The sequence below is a fragment of the Heterodontus francisci genome, chromosome 42, assembly GCF_036365525.1.
Source record: "Heterodontus francisci isolate sHetFra1 chromosome 42, sHetFra1.hap1, whole genome shotgun sequence".
Taxonomy (NCBI): domain Eukaryota; kingdom Metazoa; phylum Chordata; class Chondrichthyes; order Heterodontiformes; family Heterodontidae; genus Heterodontus; species Heterodontus francisci.
This window is the reverse complement of record NC_090412.1, coordinates 9,167,863-9,191,129: the sequence shown is the minus strand read 5'-3', so window position 1 is coordinate 9,191,129 and position 23,267 is coordinate 9,167,863. Positions and strand designations below refer to the sequence as shown.

The 23,267-nt window shown below is 42.1% G+C and overlaps 1 protein-coding gene across 9 annotated transcripts in view; it reads left to right on the top strand.

Moving 5' to 3' along the window:
- The window catches only part of ndst2a (N-deacetylase/N-sulfotransferase (heparan glucosaminyl) 2a), a 480,630-nt gene that overhangs the window by 57,636 nt on the left and 399,727 nt on the right, over positions 1 to 23,267 (top strand). The window contains exon 3 of one of the 9 annotated variants that reach the window (XM_068020514.1): positions 544 to 793. The exons of the other annotated variants lie outside the window; for them this stretch is intronic. The gene's annotated coding sequence lies outside the window, so the exon portion shown is untranslated. The remainder of the gene's footprint in view (positions 1 to 543; positions 794 to 23,267) is intronic. 9 annotated transcript variants of the gene reach the window in all.

Here is a 23,267-nt window from a genome sequence, read left to right as displayed (position 1 = left end):
AAGCTTTATTTATGCACGTTTTTAAAATGTTGCCCCGGTACACCCCTCAAAGGATCTGACAGAAAAGGACTTGCTCTTTTCAATTTTGACTTTGGAATCTGCGACATGATTTCAGGCAAGCGACCCATCATTTGATGGACTGGACAGTCACTCTGAATTGTGTTGCTATTGGATCCTCTGGATGCTTGTATTAGGAGGAGGTTGTGGCAGGTACTCTTAATTCAGTCATCTTCGTGACCATAGCATGCCCAAGCTAGTATCCCAGTTTGAGTCATTGTGTTATGTATAGTTGCTGCAAGGCTTGGTTTGCAAATGGAGTTCCCTAAACTCTAGTGGGGAGGAGGGTCTCTATAGAATTTTAGGGGGGGGGGGGGTGGGGGTGGTCCTTGATCACCTCAGATTTCTGCCCAACTATCATCAGATTCCTGCATTGAATGGCTGTCCTGTTATTTCTGCTGTTTTGCAATAATATATTTAAAGAACAAAATTTTTGTAGTTATTGCATTGTTTCTTTTTGGGTAACTGATATCTCTCTTTCTGAAGTTAGGACAAGGAGCATCTAGATGCTTGCACAGAGAAAAGACTGAAACTCTCCGTTCCACAGCGGCACGTTGGGAAGATGTTGGTGATTTATTCTTCCCTCCTGCCAAGAAAATGACTTGAGGCTTAGAAAGGAGCTACTGTTACTTCAAATTGTTTTATGCGCCGCAAGAGACGAACGTGATCCTGGGACATTAATAAGGTCCAGAAGAATGAAAAATTCCCGACAGCCATCCTGTTGCATGTTATTCAGGTAGTGTGTGTTATCAATGTCGGAGATGCCCATCTCCAACTTGTATTTAGTTGAGCCCCCATATCTTTGGACTCCAAATGATTGATCCTAGCAACCTGCTCTTTGCCGCATAAACAAACCAGGACAAGGAGCTGGTCACTGTGATATTCCAAGAATGGGGATTGGTACACGGAATGCTGCTCTGCTGGCAAGAGTGGGTGGAGGGAGGGGAGCGAGTGAGGGAGATCAGTGTCTGATAGAGGAGAAGGGGGTCTGTAGAGAGAGAGAGAGGCTACAAAGAGGGGTGGGAGAGGAGGAAGCCAGCTATTGAAGGATAAAATAGATGCTAATACATTGGTCTCTACTTGAAAGGAAATGACGTTGAGGGTAAATACTTAAACTAGTTTTTAAAAAAATTTACAAGTCTGGCATTCAGCACCAGAATAAGGTTCATCCCTTCTGTTCTGCTGAAAAACTGGCTTATAGACCATGATTCCCTTGGAGGCAGGGCCTTGTAGTGCTGACGGACCATGGATTCCAGTTTGAAAATATTTGACCTGTGCTTTGTGCTTGAGGTGATTATTACTGTTTGTTTCAGTGGTCTGAATTGTTTTTTAAGCACCAGTTGCTTTACTTGTAAAATGATGTGTGGCCCTGGTCCCATGACACATCTGGCCATGATTGAAAATTGTGCTGTGCGAAATGCCAGTTGCACCACTTGTCGGCACCTTTCCATTCCTGGATGGCGGTATTTAATTTGCAGAATTTATCTCGCTGAATGTTGCCTCAGAATGATTTTTGTGATCCGATTGCTGCCTTCCAAGCTTCCGATTTCCTCCAGGTTTAAAGCCATGCTGATTTCCTGGAAGTTTCTGCTGCTCCTCCATGTTAGCTGTTTCAAAAGCCAAAATAAATGAAAGAGGAAATGAAATCTGAGCCTCAGTGTTAGTTTGTGGTTCTCTGAATGTGGTTTTCAGATGTGTGTTGGTTTTATGCTTAGCAGAATCAAGATGATGGCGGGGGGGGGGTGGGGGTGGAAACCAGCTCTGCAACACCCTCACTTGGGATCTGGGAAAACATTGTATGCATCCTAATCAGATTCTCGTGGCTGGTTTTAATACATTAGGGATTATCATGTGTTTTGTGAATGTTGCTCCAGGAAATGCCTGTGGTACCAGTTGTCAGTAGTTGGAAACCCAAGATAAAATGCTGTTAATTCAGTTGTTCCCAAATGAGTTTCCTCCTAGGCTGATACTCAACAGTGAATGCATTATGTTTACTTTGCAAAATATAGGTCCGTAAGTCTGTTTGCTGATGTCAAAATCTTATCGAGAACAGTTGGTAATCTAGGCAGTTTAAAATAAAAAAACATGCAAGTACAAGATTGTTTCAGAAATCAGCTTTGAAACAGGGTTTTAAGTCCTTATTTTTCAAGGCTGAATGAGCTTGGCTTGCCAGGGTTTCAAATCTTTGAAACTATGTTGTCTACAACAGCTTGTGTTGTGTGTGGTTATGTGAGAAATGGCAGTGAGACTTGAAAACAGTTCAAGAGGTGGAGCAGAAAATGGCCCTTTCTCGTTATGTTTGTGTGTTTTAAAAGAATAGTGCCCAGGAGTCCGTTTGTTTTCAGCAGGCTAGGCTTCAGAAATATACATCAGTGATTCGCGCTTATTCCACCCTTTGGGTGCTTTGACATTCCATAGAATGTACAGCACGGAAACAGGCTGTTGGGCCAACTGATCCATAGCGGTGTTTATGCTCTACATGAGCTTTCTCCCACCCCTCATCATCTCACCCTATCAGTATAACTCTCTATATTGGTGATGCCTGGTTTAAGTGCTGTCTTCTGCAAGTCAAACTGTCGGGACTTACTGACATTAGTGATCCAGAAGGCATAGAAACATTTGGGCTAGGATGGTACATTGTACTATACAGTCCCAACCTGCCAGTTCATCAAGGAATGTTTTTGGTATGCCAGTTTGAGCACGTCAGAGCAGAATTACTTGCAGCAAGCGGCACAAGTCCCACATCTTGGGGTTCCAGTAACATTGGCATAATGTAAAAATAATGAAACATCGCAAGATGCTACACGGAGGTAGAGGTAACCAGAGAGAGAAAGCAGCGAGGGGAGGGGGGTGGGGTGGGGTGGGGAGGGGGGGTGGGGTAGGAGAGAGAGAGAGAGGATTAGGGTTAATTACTGAAGGCAGGATCAAAAAGTTACCTTTAGAGGATGGCTTTTGAAGAGAGACGTAATGAAATTTCAGAGCCCTGAGACAGCTGAAAACCTCTTGCTGTGTTGTGATGTTGATCAATCATACAGCCTCGTGTGGGGGAAAAAAAGAACGCATTGAAATAGCCACTTTCATGACCTCAGGACATCCCAAAGTACTTCACAGCCAATGGAATACTTTTCAAGTGTAGTCACTCTTGGTTATGTAGGCCAGATGGCAGCAAATTTGCACACAGCGAGTTCCCACAAACAGCAATTTGATAATGACCAGGTCATTTTTTTTTTTGTGATGTTTGTTTGAAGGATAAATATTGGCCAATACACTGGGGAGAACTCCCCTACTTTTCTTTACAATAGTGCCGTGGGTTATTTCATGTCCACCTGAGAGGGCAGACGGAGCCTCAGTTTGATGTCTCATCCGAAAGACAGCACCTCCAACACTGCGGCACTCCCTCACTACTGCACTGGAGTGTCAGCCTAGATTTTGTGCTCGGGTTTCTGGAGCAGGACTTAAACCCGCAATCTTCTGCCCACTGAGCCATAGCTGACACCTCTTAAATCTAGTTGGAACTTGCAGTTGGACAAGTGGGCAAATAAATTACACCAATGTTAATGCTGGCGTTTAATCGACTATCTAAAAATGCAATTTTTATTCATTCATCTGTGTTTGCGAGTTGACTGGTGATGGTAAAGTTAAAATGCTTATCTCTACTCCGTATCTAACCAGGGGACCTATATTCACTTAAGGCCACTCCATGGATCAGTTGCAAAACAATGTGTTCTGTTCTGTACTCCTTGGATTTCATGAAATCTTAAAATGTTTTAAGCTTCCCAAGAACCCTAATCATAAGTTTTAAAGAATAAACACATTGAACATTAAAGTTTGAATCTGTGCCCAGCCAGAGATGGTTTTTTCCAAATAATTGTTGTCATGCCAGAAACTGCAGTTAATTGCAAAAATCCCTTTCGTGAGGATTTTTCGTCACTCCAGTTCATGGGTCTGGACAGTTTACAAATATCTAGTGGATCTACTTGTTATTAAGGCCGCTGGTTTTAATTGATAGACCAAGCTTGATTTTTGGTTTATTACTTGGAATAATGGAATTTTCTGGGATTGAGATGATATTTTGATTATCCTGCAATGGTGTCCTTTTTTTTTTGAAGACTGAAGGTCAGTGGCCATTTTTTAGATCTCTTCTCGTTCTTCATCCCTTCCTTTCTCTTCCTCTTCTTCCCTTTCACCCCCCCCTCCCCCCCTATCTCCCCCCCCCCAACTTTGTGTAATCTTTGCTGCTTTCAATCTCCTTGGTTTGTATGAGCAAAAATGTTTGAATTTTCACACAGCTATAGTCAGAGTGAGCAAAGATCTTGCTCACTCATTTAAAATCCCATTACTTTATTGTCGTTTTTCTTTCTCTATTCTCTCTCTCTCTCTCTCTCTCTCTCTCTCTCTCTCTCTCTCTCTCTCTCTCTCTCTCTCTCTCTCTCTCTCTCTCTCTCATCTTTTTCCTCTTTTTCTTTTTCTCTCTCCTGACTTCTTCCTCTCTCCCTGTTCCCCATCTGACAACTCATTTAATTTTCTCTCAAGGTGCCACTTTATTTTTCCAATGGCATAAGTCGAGGTCAGCTCATCTTGCAAATGCCAGGGATGTAATCTGGGCCCTGAACGCCCTGTGTGACACCGGTCAGCACGCATGCCAACTGACCTGTGTAGGAAGCTCTAGACAGACTTAATATACTGACTGGTGGGATGGCAGTTCATCAGAGCTTTTGCTGTGACTCCTGTTGACCCTTTACTTGTATCCTTTTTGATTTATTTTCTTTCTCCCGCCAGTTTTCTCCTTCCTCCCCTGGGGGCGTATTGACTCTTGTTGGGGGGTACGTGCATAGGCACATAGGATATTCCAGTACCACACCCAAATTGCACAATGTAAGCTTAGATTAATAGAAATCAATATTACAGGGCAAACCTTAAAAATCATGTTGGTCATCATGACATACAGTGCAGATTTGAAGCCTGAGGCCTAGTATTCAAGGCTGTCGATAAGCTTAAAATTGGGCCATTTTGGTAGGGAGGAGTAGATGCCTTCCGCATGTTTAATATAATGAGTATTACATTCAGTATTAAAAAGTGGAAAATGTATGATTTCTAAAACCGAAAGCTGCCTACTTTTCAAATGGAATCTATGGTAAATCTATGGTAAATCGGTCTGGAATGCCCTGCCTGGGAGGGTGGTAGAGGCGGGTTGCCTCACATCCTTTAAAAAATACCTGGATGAGCACTTGGCACGTCATAACATTCAAGGCAATGGGCCAAGTGCTGGCAAATGGGATTAGGTAAGACACGTCAGGTGTTTTAATGCATCGGTGCAGACTCGATGTGCCAAAGGGCCTCTTCTGCACTGTATTATTCTGTGATTCTGTGAAAACGTTCCACAGTTGTGACATTTCATAAGCAAGCAATCACCTCTATCCGCCTTTGCCAGTTGATGAAATGGAAGTACAGTAACGGGAAGGTAAAACTAAGGATCTTGGAAGGCTGATGGACCTTATGTTAGGAAGCTGACGTGGTTAAAGTTTTTATCGGCTGGCATTTTCTACTTAAATTTGTATCCAAAATCTGCAACAATCCCCAACGTTTTCATGAACGAGAGACGAATGCCAAGATATAGTGAAAAGAGTTGGGGAAAAATGAGAACCATGGATGAAAAGGTAGACTTTGGGGAAGTTTTCAGAGATTGTACAGTAGGTTAATGGTTATGTTACTGGTCTAACGTTCCAGAGAATGAGGGTTCAAATCCCAGCATAGCAGTTTAAGAATTGAAATTTAAGAAAAAAAGTGCAGCACAGAAAGAGGCCATTTGGCACTTCGGGTCTGTAGTTGGCTCTTTCAAAAAGCAATTTTGTTAGTCCCACTCTCCTGCTCTTTCCATATATCCCTGCAATTTTTGTTTCCTTCAGGATCGGGAAATAAAAGGCTAGTACCTATAAAAATGATGATGTAGCTGTCATGTTGTTGTAAAAACCCAACTGTTTCACTACTGTTCTTTAGGGAATGAAAGTCGTCGTTATCGAGCTGGCCTGTATCTGACATCGGTCCCACAGCAACCTGTTGACTCTTGTGTCTGAGTCAGAAGATTGTAGGTTCAAATCCAACTCCAGGGACTTGAGCACAACAATCAAGGCTGACACGCCAGTGAATAGCTGAGGGAGTGCTGCACAGTCTGAGGTGCCATCTTTTGGATGGGACTTTAAACTGAGGCCCCGTCTCCCCTTGAGCAGACGCTAAAAAAAAAAACCCACAGTATGATTTCAAAGAAGAGTAGAGGAGTTATCCTGATTTCCTGGCCAATATTTATCCCTCAATCAACATCTCAAAAACAGATTATCTGGTCATTATAACATTGCTGTTAGTGGGAGCTTGCTGTGTGCAAATTGGCTGTTCTGTTTCCTACATTACAACGGTGACAAAACTTCAGAAGTACATCATTGGCTGCAATGTGCTCTGGGATGACCTGAGGTTGTGAAAGGCACTATATAAATGCAGGCCCTTCTTAAATGTCCTCTGATGTGGCCCAACAGGCTATATCGGACTGCTACTAACTTGTTCAAGAAGGCAGTCCACCACAACCTTCTCGGGGCAACTAGGAATTGGCAATAAATGCCACCCTTGCTGATGACACCCAGATCCTGAGGGCAAATATTTTAAAAGGTGGGAGAGGTAGAAAGGTTGAGATAAGGTTACAGAGAGTAGGACCAAGTAGGATGAAACTGAAAAAAAAAAGGTCGAGAGCAAGGGTGTCCATACCTTTGTCATCGAGGAACACTTCAGTAAGTGTTGCACTGGCTTTTGTATAATGTTGTAATCCATTTCCCATCAATTTGCATGCATCTAATACAGGCGGATCTTAGTCTAGGATTTTTACACCAGTAAGGCAGCAGCACCAAGAACAAACCTCAAGATCCCTGAAATTTCAACTGGACAATGCAATGAAATAAAACATTCAAGAGCAAGTAGGGCTGAGTTAGTTGTCTGCACTTTGAGGGTCACATTATAAGAGCTGAATGGCCCCATGCGGCTGAATGGAAACAGGTTGGACATCCCTGGGCGAGAGTTGTAGCTTAGGAGGAAAATGCAAGATGTCAATAATTAATTTCTCTGGTTATTTATACAAGTTACACTATTTTTCCCACTTTTAAATAAAATATAATTACACCATTAAATAGAATTATTTACTTTTTCAGTCCATTTGAATTTTGAACACATCAATTATATTTAAAAAAGTAATGAAGCAGGTTTGAAGTTGAATGGCTTAATTATATTTAATCAGTGGCTTGATTATGAAGTGCTGCTGTCGGAATGAACAGGCATCAAACTGCTATCCACTGGTTCAAGAAGAAGGCCCACCACCACAACCTTCTCAGGGCACCTCGGGATGGGGTGCCTTGACGGCGATACCAACGTTCTGAAAGCCACTTTTTAAAAAGGTGGGAGTGGTTGAGTTAAGGTTCCAGAGATTAGGCCCAAGAAAGAATGGGGCTAGTGCAGGAGTGTCTACCCCTTTGTCTTGGAGGGACAAATTTGTTGCTTAAATTCTGAGTGTGTGAGGCGAAACTGGGTTCACCTATTGTAGCGTTGGCACTAACAGGGGAAAACAGAGCATAAAATATGGTTAATCCTCTGGTGTTTGTTTTGCACATGACATCTATCAGATTGGCAGGCTTGGCTTTGAGATGTGTTCTTGCTGCTTATGTCATTGATGGGAAGCGGCTCAGGTACTTGAGCCATGACCTTGAGATGTTGTTGGCCAGTCCTTTTTTTATTCTCTCATCAGATGAGGGCATTGGTGGCAAGGCCAGCATTTGTTGCCCATCCCTAATTGCCCTTGAACTGAGTGGCTTTCTAGGTCATTTCAGAGAGCAATTAAGAGTCGACCACATTGTTGCGGGTCTGGACTCGCATGTAGGCCAGACCAGGTGAAGACAGCAGATTTCCTTCCCTAAAGGACATGAGTGAGCCAGATGGGTTTTTACGATAATTGCTAGTCTCACGGCACCATTACTGAGACTAGCTTTCAATTCCAAGTTTTTATTAATTGAATTTAAATTCCACCTTGGATTTGAACTTGTGTCCCCAGGGCATTACCCAGGATTACTAGTCCTGTGACATTACCACTACACCACCATGTTCCATTCACCCCCAGTTAAAATGGAGCTGTCCTGAGCCAAAGTGTTATATCCATTTGAAGGGTTGGCTTCAGTGACATTCAAGTACAGTGACAGGGCTATGAGTTAAATAATCTGTTTATGTATGGCCTTTAATTTGCAGTGATGCTGTCAATTCAGGCGTGCTGTGATTTACTATGCATTAAGTGGGTGACACTTTGTGCTCATTTATGGAAATGCAATGTACAGCAGTGGGAATGAACTGCACCTTTAGTATGCAGGGTAAGATGTATTAGCTGTATGTAAACTGTGCAGCAGTCACTTCGACACGTCTACACGAAAAAAATGTCTGCACTCCCTTCAAAGCAAGATATCTGCTTCAAGAACTAAGATTACGAGGCTCTGATTACTAGGATTCTGATACTAGAGCCCACTGACATTCCAATTTTCAGATTCCAGGAGGCTAGTAATGGCTTCAAGCAATCAAAATGGGGGAAAAACCTTGGTGCAAACTCAATGGTCCTGATTATTTTTGCTTTCCTGTGTAAATGTTACATGTTAAGCGATTTCCAAGCACTATCATGCGAATCTCGAATCATTTAACACATTTTCAATTTGAACAGCCTGATCCTTGCAAGAAAGCTGGATTAGAATGTCGACCATTGGTGGGACCATTGGACACATGGTGACAGCCGAATAGTTTTCTCTCTCCCCCACCTCTCGCACCACCTCCCCTTTCCAGGTTCTTTATTCAGACAGAATTGCAGACTAAGTGCCATTCTTTTTGACTGTCGAGATACATCGGAATGGTATAGAAGTCGGAATGGTGTCTGACACTTGGCGTTCTAATCTCTGTGTATATTGCGATGAGTGATCTTCGCCATTTGGCAAGATTCTGCCTCGCGGATGTGTCTGTGTGACTTTCTCCTGAGCTTCCAGCTGACTAGGTGATACAAGCGTCAATGTTAAACCAAGCAGTGAGTGGGAAAAGAAGGGTGAAAAGGGACAGATGGTGGTGATGTGTTGACATTCCTCACTGAGATTTTAAATACATGTTTCACTGCACCACCTCCCCCACCCCCACAACTTTCTATTGGTCCTAAGAATGCTCTTTGTTGCCAGTCTGAGAAAATGCTGCACTTCTGTGTTTTGCATGAGATGTTCAACTCACCATTAACATATTGTTTGCCTTTGCTCCATGACGTTCTGGTCGGTTATCCTCTGTGACCTTGTCCTATCTACATCTTCTGCTTTGTTATCTCTTGCCCCACCCCCGCTTTACTGAATTAAAACCTTTCACATTTCTAATATTTGCTATTTCTGAAGAAGGGTCACTGACCTGAAATGTTAACTCTGCTTCTCTCTCCACAGATGCTGCCAGACCTGCTGAGTATTTCCAGCATTTCTTGCTTTTATTTCAGATTTCCAGCATCTGCAGTATTTTGCTTTTATTTTAATGTTCAACTGATGTCCTGTCTATCTGCTCAGGTGGGTGTAAAAGATAACATGGTCCTACTTGGAGAGAGAGTGGGTTCTCCCAGTGTCCTGGTCAATATTTAACCCCAACCTACATCACCAGAACAAATTATCTCATTATTTATCCATTGCTATGTGGAAATTGGCTGTTATGTTTGTCTAAATAACAACAGTGATGATACTTCATTGGCTGGGCAAAGTTTTGGGATCTCCAAAGGATGTGAATGGTGCTGTATAAATGCAAATTCATTGTTATGTAACACTTTCTAGCTTTTGAGATATCTCTGAGCACATCACATACAGTAAATTGCTTTGACGTTCAACTATTATATATAGATAGTTGTTTTTCACACTGCAAGATCTCTCAAGCTGCAATGAGCTGCACAACCAATTAATCTGTTTTGGATAGTATTGGTTGGGAGGGAATGTTGCCCAGAAAACACCATCTTTGAATAGTGACATGGGATGTTTAGCATCCACTTGAACTGCTTGAACAGATAGATGTGGCCTTAACACCAAAAAGCAAAATGCTGCAGATGCTGCAAATCTGAAATAAAAACAGACAATGCTGGATCCACTCAGTAGGCCAGACAGTATCTGGGTAGAGAGAAAGGTAGGGTTAACATTTCAGGCCCCATACATTTTGTCAGACATGGCCTTGGTTGGTTTCGTGTAGAACAGCAGTATGTTTATAAATGAAGAATGAAGTAAAAGAAAGGAAAGGTTTTCATTTATATAGCGCCTTTCACAATCTCGGAATGTCCTAAAGCACCTTCCAGCCAATGAAGTACTTATGAAATGTAGTCACTGTTGTAGTGTAGGAAACGCCATAGCGAATTTGTGCACGGTGAGCTCCCACGAACAGCAACATGATAATCGCTGGATAATCCGTCTTTAGAGATGTTGGATGAGGGATAAACGTTGGCCAGGGTACTGGAGATAACTCCCCTGCTGTTCTTCGAAATACTGCCATGGGATCTTTATCCACCTGATAGGGCCGAAGTTTAAATGTCTCAACTGAAAGGCAACACCTCCCGACAGTCCACTGCAGTACTGAGGGAGTGCTACACTATCAGCCTGGATTTTGTGCTCAACCTTCTGGCGCGCAGGCGAGAATGCTACCCACTGAGCCACAGCTGTCAAGTAAGATCCCTTAAAGAAATAAAGGTGAAAGAGAAATATAAAAATTTATAATTCTGACAAAGCACTCCCCTGTCAAAATGGTGGTTTGTTCTTTCAGTGCAATGTGTTGTTATAAATTGTGGGTGACGTTATATTTTGGATGTTGATAGACTGACTGAACTAGGGAGATTGAATCAGAGAGTACACGAGAAAATGGCAACATTTGATTTTTCACAGTTCATTAGCTACTGTGATAGCATCAGAAGATTTGAAAATAGCTAGTGTTCCCATTTGAAAAGGGTTTGAAACCTAATCCTGGGAAATATGATCTTCATGTCCATGTGGCAAGTATATTGGAACTGGTAATGAAGGAAACTACTGAAGTATATTTAATAATAAAGGCAGTCATTCTAAGCTTATTGTGGTTTGTGAAGTGCTGTGGCCAGACTGCATCTTGAATATTACTTCAAGTTCCAGCCACAGTCACTATTCAAACGCTGGAAAGGGATGCGGAGAAGACCCACAAGACAGACGCCAGATGTGAGTTATGAAGAAAGACCAACCAAATTTAGATTACTTAGCTTTGAAAGGAGGTCTGAGGAGGTGTAGAAGGTAATAAACAGGCAGAACAGGTAAATATGGAACACAACTTTAAATAAAGCGTATGAGTAGGACAAGTTTATAGAATCTCGGAGAAAGGATGTTATGCTGGATAAAACACTGAAACAGAAGCAAAAATACTGCAGATGCTGGAAATCTGAAATAAAAACAAACTGTTGGAAATGCTCAGTGGGTCTGACAGCATTGTCGAAGAGCGAAACAGGGTTAGCGTTTCAAGTCTGTGATTTTTTTTTTTATCAGATGTCACTGTATATAACACTAGTTAGGCCACAGCTAGATTACAGTTCTTAGTCACCACATTAGAGCAAGGATGTGATTTACTAGGATGTTGCCAGGAATGGAGAATTTTAGCTATGAGGAAAGGTTGGATAGGTTGGGGTTGTTTTCTTTGGAACAGAGGAGGTGGAGGGGAGATTTAATTGAGGTGTGGAAATTTTGAGGGACCTAGATAGAGTGGATAGGAAGGACCTATTTCCCTTAGCAGAGAGGTTAATAACCAGGGGGCAGAGGTTTAAAATAATTGGCAGAAGGATTGGAGGGTAGTTGAGAAATGTTTTCATCCAGAGGGTGGTGGGTGTCTGGAACTCACTGCCTGATAGGGTGATAGAGGCCAATAGTCCTATCACTTTTTAAATATACTTGGATATTCACCTAAAGTGCTGTAGAGACAGAGGATGTAAGTCGTTGTCTGGAGATAATGAGCTCTCAATTAGTGACTCCTGCAGGAGAGAATTGACCATACAAAGCCAGTGAGCTTTTTTTTATGATGTTACAAATGCACACACTAATCATGGACTGCACATAATCTGATGCAAAGCTTTTAGGTCCTAATAATTGTTCACTTCCAGTCTCTTCCAAATTCAGTTTATTGGTTTGGTAAATATAGATGAACAAATGGTTGTTGGTTGTCGAGAGGTAGGTAGAAATATATTGTAATCCAAGGGGAAGAGAGAAACGTAAACATGGTAAAAGATTACTATAGGGATGATGTCTTGACGATAATCTTCAAACAGTTTTATGGTAATGCAACAGATATTCGAAATGAGCTATTGGAAATAGAGGTATACACAGCAAATTAAAATATTGAGTCAAGCTACAGAAGCCATAATAGTGAGTGGAAGGTGGGCATAGTCCTGCAAAGAGACTACAAAATATTTAGTGAAGAAAGCCCTGTAAAGATACAAATAGCAGAGCTACTATTGATAGGGATGTCTCAATGGCTGTTCCAAGGATGGATGTAACAACCAGAAAAGGTAACTCCAAAAATCTGGGCAGAATTCAGTAGTGCGGGTCTTGAAGTTTTGACTCGGAGGTGATATTGCTACCACTGACGCCAGTATTAATGAATTTTGATTGTTTATTTTCTTGTTCCTTTCAAAATTTTTATCCTCTACGTGGTGCAGGGAGAGCTGTGGAGTATGGCAGCCCGTCTGCTATCGAGAGTGCTATCACTGAGCCACAGCTGACACTGAGTGGAGAAAAAACCCTGGAATCAATTAAGAAATAATTGCCTGCTACAATGGGGAGATGTCAGAATATCTCTAGATGATCAATTAAGATGGGAAAATGGCTTTGCTCATGTGTAATTATCTTGTGAATTAAACAGACTCATGATATTGAGAGTGCCAATATCATGCTTTTGTTTTTGATGATTAAAATGTCTGTTTATCATTAGTGCTATCAGTATCAAAGATTAAAGGGTAATGTAATTGGTGTGTTTAAGATGATTAAAGGATTCGATAGGGTAGATAGAAAGAAACTATTTCCTCTGTTGAGGGGAGTCCAGAACAAGGGGGCATAACCTTAAAATTTAAAGCCAGGTCATTCAGGGGTGACGTCAGGAAACACTTAATCACACAAAGGGTGGTGGAAATCTGGGACTCTGTTCCTCAAAATGCTGTTGAGGCCAGTTAGGGGTTGAAAATTTCAAAATGGATTTATAGTGTTTTATTAGGTAAGGGTATTAAGGGTTACGGAACCAAAGCCAGAATTAAGATGCAGATAAGCCATGAATGACATTGAATGACAGAATGGGCTTGAGGGGCTGAATGGCCTACTCCGATTCAAGTGTTCGCTGGGATTGCCATAAAATGTAATGGCAAATGTGTGAAAATCTCTAAGTCTACTTGAACTGAAAATACCTAGCACTCTGGTTGCAGATTTTATTCTTCCAAACTTGGGACATACCTGGAGAGAATATTTTAAACCCTATGGTGTTGGAAGTGGTGGTACAATTCAAAGTGATTCATGAAGATAGTCATGCAAGAAGTCTCTTGGTATGTAGCATTAAGCATGTTGGAATTTGTCCCAATTTTTCCCTTGGTATATTGGAACCAGTACTCTTAAACAAGTCTGGTGAGAAAACAGTTTACTTAGAGAGAAGATCATTCCATCTTTTGTCCTCTTTTAGATTGTGTGCAAGTCCAATCTATTGTTGCTGCCCAGCATTCTTGGCTGTGATGATGGTCCCAAGACGGAAGGAATCTCTCCCGAGCCAATTATGGCAAATATTACCCCCTCTTAAAGTTTGCAAAGTGACTGTTACAGCAAATGATGGGTCTTCTCCCAACCCTCTAGCAAAGCTGCTTTGTGACCTGATTTTCTTTTCCCTTTCGTGGCAAGTTCTTGGTTAGATCTGGTGTTTGTTTATGGTGATATAATTGAAATCAGTAAATTGCTGGTTTGGAGTCGAAGGAATGACCCTGTATTGTATCCAGTGATGTAGTGACAACCGAGTGTCAAGCACATTACGTATGGGCGTTATTTTCTAGAAGTCTGGAGCAAGCCCCTCTCCTACCTCATGAACATTTTGATCTTTTTTTAAACACATTATTTGGTGTACATAGGAGTAGACTTTTTCTATTTATGTGAACATTTTCTGAATATATGCAATTTCAATTTCTTAATCTCTGAGCTGGAGCAAACAGCCATAACCATGAATCATGCAACTTGTAGCAATCTATGATAAACAAAGTAATGAACTTAATTCCAGTGTCTTGTTATATTGCTGTACCTTTGAGCCTACAGATGTCTATTTCCAATAGTCGTGTGGTATTTTTTCGTTGGAAGTGGATTAAAGACTGTATTACTCTGTTCAAGGGAGGCCAACAAGCAAATGGAGTGAGTGGTTAAGGTCTGGAATGCGCTGCCTGAGACTGTGGTGGGGGCAGGTTCAATTGAAGCATTCAACCGAGAATTCGACTGTTATATGAAAAGGAAGAATGCGCAGGGCTATGGGGAGAAGGTGGGGAAGTGGCACTGGGTGAATTGCTCTTTCGGAGAGTTGATGCAGACATGATGGGCCGAATGGCTGTAACAATTCTGTGAAAACTTCTAAGCTCTAGCCTCAAAGTTAATTATAATTATTGATTTATAGGTAGGGCAATGTAAGATAGTTCTTCATTACTGTAACTGCCACAAAGCCTAACAATCTTCATCAGAAGTTGGTTGTCCATGGCACCTTGGCTGTGTGTCATTTGCTGTCATGCTGGTCTTTGGAACCAGGACGTGATTTGGCACCCGACAGAGCACGACATGGTCAGTAAATATTAATCACCTACTATTTGCTGTGTTTGAGATGAAAAGTCCTGTGCTGCAGTAAGGATACCTTTATTATTCTGCCTCTTCATTAATGTACAGCCTCGAAATTGAGTTTGATCTCATCTAGTTTCAGGTGGCGAAACCTTAAAATAAGAGCCATCCTGTCTAAAGGTGTTATTTATCTAAACAAGTAATCGGATACCTGGTTGAAGCAACAGAAATGGATAAATCAATGTATGGCCCATAAGTATTTCATATTGAGGTGAGGATTTTTTTTATCCATTCACTTCAATCATAAGTTTGTGTGTGTCAGCTGTAGCTGAGTTGGTAGCACTCTCACCGCAGAGTCACAACGTTCTGGGTTCACGTCCCACTCCAGAGCTTGAACTTAAAAAAAAAAAAAATCAAGGTTGACACTCCAGTGCAGTACTGAGGGAACACTACACAGTCAGAGGTGCCATCTTTCAGATGAGATGCTAAACTAAGGCCCCATCTGCTTGCTTGGATGGATGTAAAAGATCCCATGGCACTATTTTGAAGAAGAGCAGGGGAATTCTCCTCCGTGTACTGCCCAATATTTGTCCTTCAAACAAAAAAAAAATTTATCTGGTCATTACTGCATTGCTGTTTGTGGGAGTTGTGCGCACACTAGCTGCTGCATTTCCTGCATTATGGCAGTGACTACCCTTCAAAAAGTACTTCATTGACTGTAAACGCTTTGAAACGCCTGCTGGTCGTGAAAGGCGCTATATAAATGCAAGTCTTTTTTTATGAAGGGGAAATACGCTGTGTATTATTTATGGAAGGGATTGAGTGCAGTATGTGAATGTGGATTATGCATCTAAAATGTATTAAAAGTCTAGCATAAAGTGTGCACTTCCTGTAACCCTTCCCCGTAACATTTTATTGATGAGACCCCTATCAATATAAAATGCTATGGCCTCCAACACACTATGGGTAATGCCAAAGATTTGCTAGTGATGTATAGTAATGGGGATCAGGTATGAATGAAGGTTAAACAGTGCATATATGGAAGACATGTTGCAGGTTAAAGCATAGCTGATTTATATTTAATTCATATTCATGTTTTCGCCTCAGGTATGTTCTCCGTTCATACCATCAAATAGTGGGTCTGCTCTGTGCAACCCTTGATTATGTACTGCCAAACAGTGCCGACTCCCTCCTCCAAAAGCAAAAAGGTTGTGGATACTCTGCACACCCTCCACTGAACCCCTTTATTGTGTCAGAACATCTGATCGATACAAAAAATTATCTAGGAAACTCATCTGGTTGGTGACACAGAGTATTGCGATTATATTTTTTTTAGCCTGTTTTAAAATGGGAGTTTAAAAAAAAAAAATCTATAAACTGTGCCAGAAATAGAAAGACGGCTGCTCGTGCTTTGAGTGGCAGGAATGATCATTTTTATTTTTTGTCAGCTGGGTTATGCTTGACTTGTGGAATAAAATTGATCTGAGGGAAAAGCAGTGCGCTCACTGGGAAGCTGTGGGACAAAGATGGAATGTAGAAAGGTGGAGGGGACTTAATGCATCATACAGCTGGAAGGTCAAATGAAAAACTCACCAGCTTGAAGACTGGTGATGGATGAGGAGGGGGGAGGGGAGAAGGAATATGGATCATGGTAATGGGGAAAAATAGAGAGCCTTCCTGAATGAAGTCGAATAAAGTGAAGGCAAAATCTGAGTGCAAGGCTCTGGAAGGAACATGCTTTATTCTTTGCTCCAATTCAGATAAAAGGACAGCTGAAACATGCAGAAGCAGTGCTGAGCATGAACTGGCACAGGCCCAGCTTGTTAAAACCCTTCATCTTGTCTGTGTATGTTAGCAGCAACCTCTGATTTTCTGTGCAATTAGTCACAAAAGTATTTGAGCAGTGACACAGCCAGGCAACTGCCTCTGGAAACAAAGGTCGAAATCAATTTGAGCTTGACATTCAGTACACAAAATGTAAGACTGAACCTTCACCCATTTATATTTCTGCTGTGATATCTGTTCTAGTATTGCACTTCCTATATAAATGCTTTTTTGAGGAATTTCCCGTATGGGGCGACATTAGCAAAACTGTTTGGGAATGTCTGCTCGCCTTCTGAAGCATCAAAGTATGAGCTTATTAACCTTTCAGATTTAATAAATCATTGAGTGCCAAGGGAAGAGTTGAATGGTTCAGACACAACCAGGTTACAGGCCCAAACACTTCTGCGTTTTGACATGGTTTTTGCAACAAGGATTGACCTGGTTGTACGATGTCAATCTTCTGAATCGAGGATTTTAATTGCCTGGCTTTTAAAGCTGACTTTCAGCCAATGAAGTCACCCTTTTAAAAACTGGCACTCGCCCCCGAACTGGAGGCAGCAGAGAGTCTGAGGAAGAGTGGTAAGCTGTGCATGTTAAACCCGAGTCAGAAGAAAAAAAATTAGACGAGGGGAATGTTTAGAAAATGTTTAAAAAGAATAACAATTGGAGTTAAAAACCTTCATGGAACTCCTTATCATAGCTGACTGAAACTTTTCAAGGGGCTTTAGAGGCAATTAATCAAGTGCGGTGATTGTTGTTGTGTAGGCCATAGTAGGAATTATTTTGTGCACAGCACGATCCCACCAACAGATGTATGTTGAATGACCAGTCAGTTTGTTTTCTAAATGTTGGGAGCAATGTTGCCCAGGACTCGGAGAAATCCTTGCAGCTCTTCAAATAGTTTCAGGGAATCTTGAGCATTCAAGTGAACAGATGTGGGGAAGGGGGTGAGTTGTGACTAACCGTCTGAAAGAACATAACAAATCGGAGCAAGAGTAGGCCATATGGCTTCTTGGACTTGCTCTGCCATTCAATAAGATCATGGCTGATCTTTGACCTCAACTCCACCTCCCTGTCTGATCTCCATATCCCTCGATTCCCTGGGAGTCCAAAAACTTATCAATCTCAGCCTTGAATATACAAAGAACAGTACAGCACAGGAACAGGCCATTCGGCCCTCCAAGCCTGCGCCGATCTTGATGCCTGCCTAAACTAACAACACTTGCACTTCCGGGGCCCATATCCCTCTATTCCCTTCCTATTCGTATATTTGTCAAGATGTCTCTTAAACGTCGCTATCGTATCTGCTTCCACCACCTCCCCTGGCAGCAAGTTCCAGGCACTCACCACCCTCTTGCCTCGCACATCCCCTCTAAACTTTGCCCCTCGGACCTTAAACCTATGTCCCCTAGTAACTGACTCTTCCACCCTGGGAAAAAGCTTCTGACTATCCACTCTGTCCATGCCGCTTATAACTTTGTAAACCTCTATCATGTTGCCCCTCCACCTCCGTCGTTCCAGTGAAAACAATCCCAGTTTTTCCAAACTCTCCTCATAGCTAATGCACTCCAGACCAGGCAACATCCTGGTAAACCTCCTCTGTACCCTCTCCAAAGCCTCCACGACCTTCTGGTAGTGTGGCGACCAGAATTGCACGCAGTATTCTAAGTGTGGCCTAACTAAGGTTCTGTACAGCTGCAACGTGACTTGCCAATTTTTATACTCTATGCCCCGACCGATGAAGGCAAGCATGCCGTATTCCTTCTTGACTACCTTATCCACCTGCGTTGCCACTTTCAGTGACCTGTGGACGTGTACGCCCAGATCTCTCTGCCTGTCAATACTCCTAAGGGTTCTGCCATTTACTGTAAACCTCCCACCTGCATTAGACTTTCCAAAATGCATTACCTCACATTTGTTCGGATTAAACTCCATCTGCTATTTCTCCGCCCAAGTCTCCAACCGATCTATATCCTGCTGTATCCTCTGACAATCCTCATCATTATCCGCAACTCAGCTCAACAACTGAGCATCTACAGCCCTCTGGGTAGAATGGCACATCTGACAATGTAGCATAACCCCCAAGTTAGACTAGATTATTTTCTTGAATCCTACAGTAGGGCATGAACCCACAATTTTCTTACAAGTATTAATGTTACAGTCGTAAATTTGATATTTGAGTTCCCATACTAATGTTTTTCAGTATCACAATATGGTGAATACAGACGTAACTATTGGTCCAGGCAGATGGGCATTTCTCTGAAATGGTTTGCAATCTATGGATTAATGCCCTTACCTGTAAAGTGCCACAGGATGCTTGTCTGAAATACATGCAATGACTGAATCTGGCCTCCAGGAAATTGCGAACTGCACTTGACTCTCCATGCAATTGTGGTTGCAGAGCTCAGCTATCGAATGCCACAGTGTGCAGCATTGTGCAAATATAATGGCGTGTTCCTCAAATCATCTCACCAGCAGCAGAAGTGGCGCGATCATCTTCATGAGCTGACTCAGTTGACTTGGAAAACCTTTTATGAGCACCACCAGTTATTTGATCATGAAGAGAAGAGGAGGCTTCTGTTAGAAGTCAAGATTGAAAGGAAGTTCCCCAGTTGACAATTGTATGCAGGCACCAAGCCTAAAGCTGTACTTTTTCTGGTCAAATGACTTTATGCTCAATGCCAGAAACTGTTCAGAAAGATACATTTGCGACGCCGCATGCAAAAACGTTTAGGTTTCTGAAGAAACCATTTGAATGAATCAACAAAGAATGTGTTATTTTCTGAAGACTCACTGATCATTCATAGTTTGGAGACATCCATAAAGTTGGGGGATGATGGAAGAGAAATCTTTGTCTTCTGAAGTTGGAGGTTGGCTGCATTTGTTTGATCTCCTATTTCATTAAAAAAAAAATCATATCACACCTGCAGCTAGACTGTTGAGACGAATAGAATCATAGAATGGTTACAGCACAGAGAGGCCATTTGGCCTTTCGAGCCCATGCTGGCTCTCTGCAAGAGCAATTAACAAATCCCACTTCCTTGCCCTTTCCCCATAGCCCTATAATTTTTTTCTCTTCAGATACTCATCCAATTCCCTTTTTGAAGGCCATGATTGAATCTGCTTCCACCACACACTCAGGCAGTGTATTCCAGATCTTAACCATTCGCTGCATAGAATTTTTCCTCATGTTGCCTTTGGTTCTTTTGCCAATCACTTTAAATCTGCTTCCTCTTTTTCTTGACCCTCCTCTCTATCTATTCTGTCTAGATCTCTCTATCAAATCTCTTCTCAACCTTCTCCTGCTGTTGAGTTTTTCCAGTCTACCCATGTAACTGAAGTCCCTGATCCCTGGAACCATCCTCATAAATCCTTTCTGCATCCTCTGGAGGCTGCATATTTCAGCAAGGTACTAGTTCTGAGCATTCTTTGATATGAAGAATATGCAAGTGTAGCAGGCCAGTGTCCTGGATCGGCCTGCCCTCCCCCCTCTAGATTCAAATTCGGTTGAGTAACTGTAGGACTGCCTGAAAGACACTCAGTGATTTGAGACTAGTGTCTGTCTATCAACTGAGGCACAAAGTCCATCCCACAGTAACCTGTCCATCTTCGATTCCATGCCTATCCTAACCACACACACTGTGATGAAAGTCAAATGGGGGAAACTCCAGATATTAACTGCTGAAATCTTTGTGGTTTGGCCTTGGGTTCCTGTTGTTAGCTTGAGGAACAACCCAGAAGAGCAACAAGAAATCCATAATAGAAATTCAGTGGAAGAACAATTAAATGAGATGGGACAGAGAGTGATTATATTGGTGGGATTATGTTTTATAATAGAGTATACCACCATTCAGATGAATTGTAGTTCTCTGATTTTAAAACAACATGCTAATTATTCCTCTGTAATCCACTGCAGTGTATCTGAGAGTAGTCCATCAACAATCAAATGGAAGATAGCAAATACAACTCCATTTCACATGCCTAAATGGAAGAAAATAATCGGTATTTAATTCTGGCCTTTTAATGGGTTTTGCTAGACAATGTAACTCGCTTATAAATCTACTCAGCACTTCAGTTACGTTGTGGGGCCTTTCAATCTTGAAAAGTTAATAGTCTCTACACAGTTCCCAGAAAAAATTGATTTTCTTTTGTATGATTTATTCATCGTTCCTGAAAAATTGCATTCATCTGAATAAGCTGGTGTAATGGATTATTATATATTTTTTGTCCTGTAGAATTCCCGGGTGCCTGACGTGGGCCCACAGAATATCGTGTGCAATCGTGCCTTTTAGAACAGTTGCACTCTTGTTGAACTTGTATGGACATTCTGAATATATATTGTGTATTTTCCCATGGGTAGAATACAAAGCACTTGGCAAAAATGGAGACAGCTATTGGAGACGTTCTATGGTGTGACTATCTGTCCACATCATGTGATCTTCTGCAATGAGACTTCCAGTTAGTGTTGGCCTGTGGACTTGTGCTTTGAAGGACCTGAGTTGAGACTGTCCAAGGATCCAGCTCGCAAAGTTAAGTTCCGGAGAACACTGTCCATTCTTCATCTCCGCATGTTTCCTGGCTTTCCGCACTAAAGGTATGTTAGAATGAGAAGTGTGAGGCACGTACCCTGTGCTTAGGGCTGCAATAGACAGGCAGCCATGTTGCTTTGTGAACTCCTGTTTCAGCCCCCTCCACTTCAACAGAAAAGACTCCCAGTTCCTGAAAGTACAGGTGGTATGTGAAAACATGCAAAGGATCCTTCACGTCAACGCACAATGGATTACCAAAGTTTACTTGTCGTGGCTGCCTTAACTCCTTCTCCCAAACTTCAAATAAAGGACTAATCTTTTAATTTAGCACCTATTCTAGAACATGAAACGTCGGCCCTCTTCACCCCTACGTGATTGGCTGCTTGAATATCACTTTTCCTGTCTGAGTGTAATCTACACAAATAACCATGCATGATATAAGCACTCAAAGTCTAAAGTGAACAGGAACCAGCTGCTCGTCCCTGACACTGTACTTCCCAGGGACACTAAACAAGCCTTTCTCTTATTACAGTAACTCTCCTGAGAGGCTAGTATCTCAAGAGGTAGTTGTCTACGCCTGCACTACAGATGGCTCATTACAGTGAGTTAATCTCCCCTCAAGGCAGCTTGCTCCTGGAGGGAAGTGTGGCCGGATGTGTTTCTGGAGCTTGTGCCGGGCAGCCTGGTGTCCCATCCTGTGCTCAGTTAGATTCATGCTGAAGAGCTGTAATTGAGTTGAAGGTCAGAGTTTGCATTCCACTGTGAACAGATGGAGCAGCTCAAGCACGCAGTAGTTGAGTTGGTTACAGAGACAAAAAGATTGAAGTATCTGCAAGGAACATTGTTCCTTGGAGCCTTGGTAACTGGCACGTTCTCAGAAGATGATGCTTTTGTGGAGGCTATCTGACAGTCGCACAGCACTAAACCTGTGCTGCAATCCTCAGCTAGTCTTGACTTTTTAAAGACTGCAGTCTTGTTTCCAAGTACACCCAGCACATTTTGTCCATTTTCAACAGGATTTCTACTAGCAAACGTCCAGTTGATATGCATAAATAAGCTGAGACACTAAATAATTGGCAGATTCAGCTGCGCAGAGCATCATTGTTGCAAACCCAGTGCAATTCACCATGTGGAATTTCAAGACCCTGACCTAAGTTCATAGTGAAAAATGTTGTACTGGTTTTATATACAGGGTGATGCTGCAGGTGGCTTATTTTTGGGTGGGAAGAACAGCACTGTAGGATGATGGGAGCATGTGGGGGAATTAATCAAAATACCTTTAAAGAAAGAACTTGCATTTATGTAGCACCTTTCATGGCCTTGGGAGTGCCAAAGTCCCAAAGTGCTTTACAGCCAAGGAGATACTTCTGAAGTGAAGTCACTGTTGTAATGTAGGAAACGTGGCAGCAATGTGATAATGACTAGATAATCTGTTTTGTTTTACTGATGTTGATTGAAAGATAAATAGTGGCAGGACACCTGGGAAAAATGCCCCTGCGCTTCTTCACAATAGTGCAATGCCATCTTTTATACCTCCCTTGAGAGGGAAGACAGTGGCCTCGGTTTAACGCCTCGTCTGAAAGACAGCACCTCTAATAGTCCAGCACTCCTTCAGTACAGCAGTGGAGTGTCAACCTAGATTTTGTGCTCACGTGGGACTTGAACCCACAACCTGCTAACTTGAGAGTGTTCCCAGTAAGCCACGTCAGACATAGTGTGGTATTCTTTCTGTCTCGGTGCTCCCTTCAGCTGTGTGCTCACGATTCTTTTAAGGGTATGTTGCAAGCTGGATTGATTTCACTTCTGTTCATCAGTTCTTCACTGAACTCCCTGATGTGAAGACTTTCAGACAAACTCACCAATAAATCAGAGTTGAACACCTATCAAAATGGTCAGGCATTTATCTGGCAGCACAATACTAATTGCATGAAAAACTGGGTCAACATGTGTCCCCTTAAGCTAGCTGGAAGCTTTGGCGTCTGGGGATTGTGGGTAT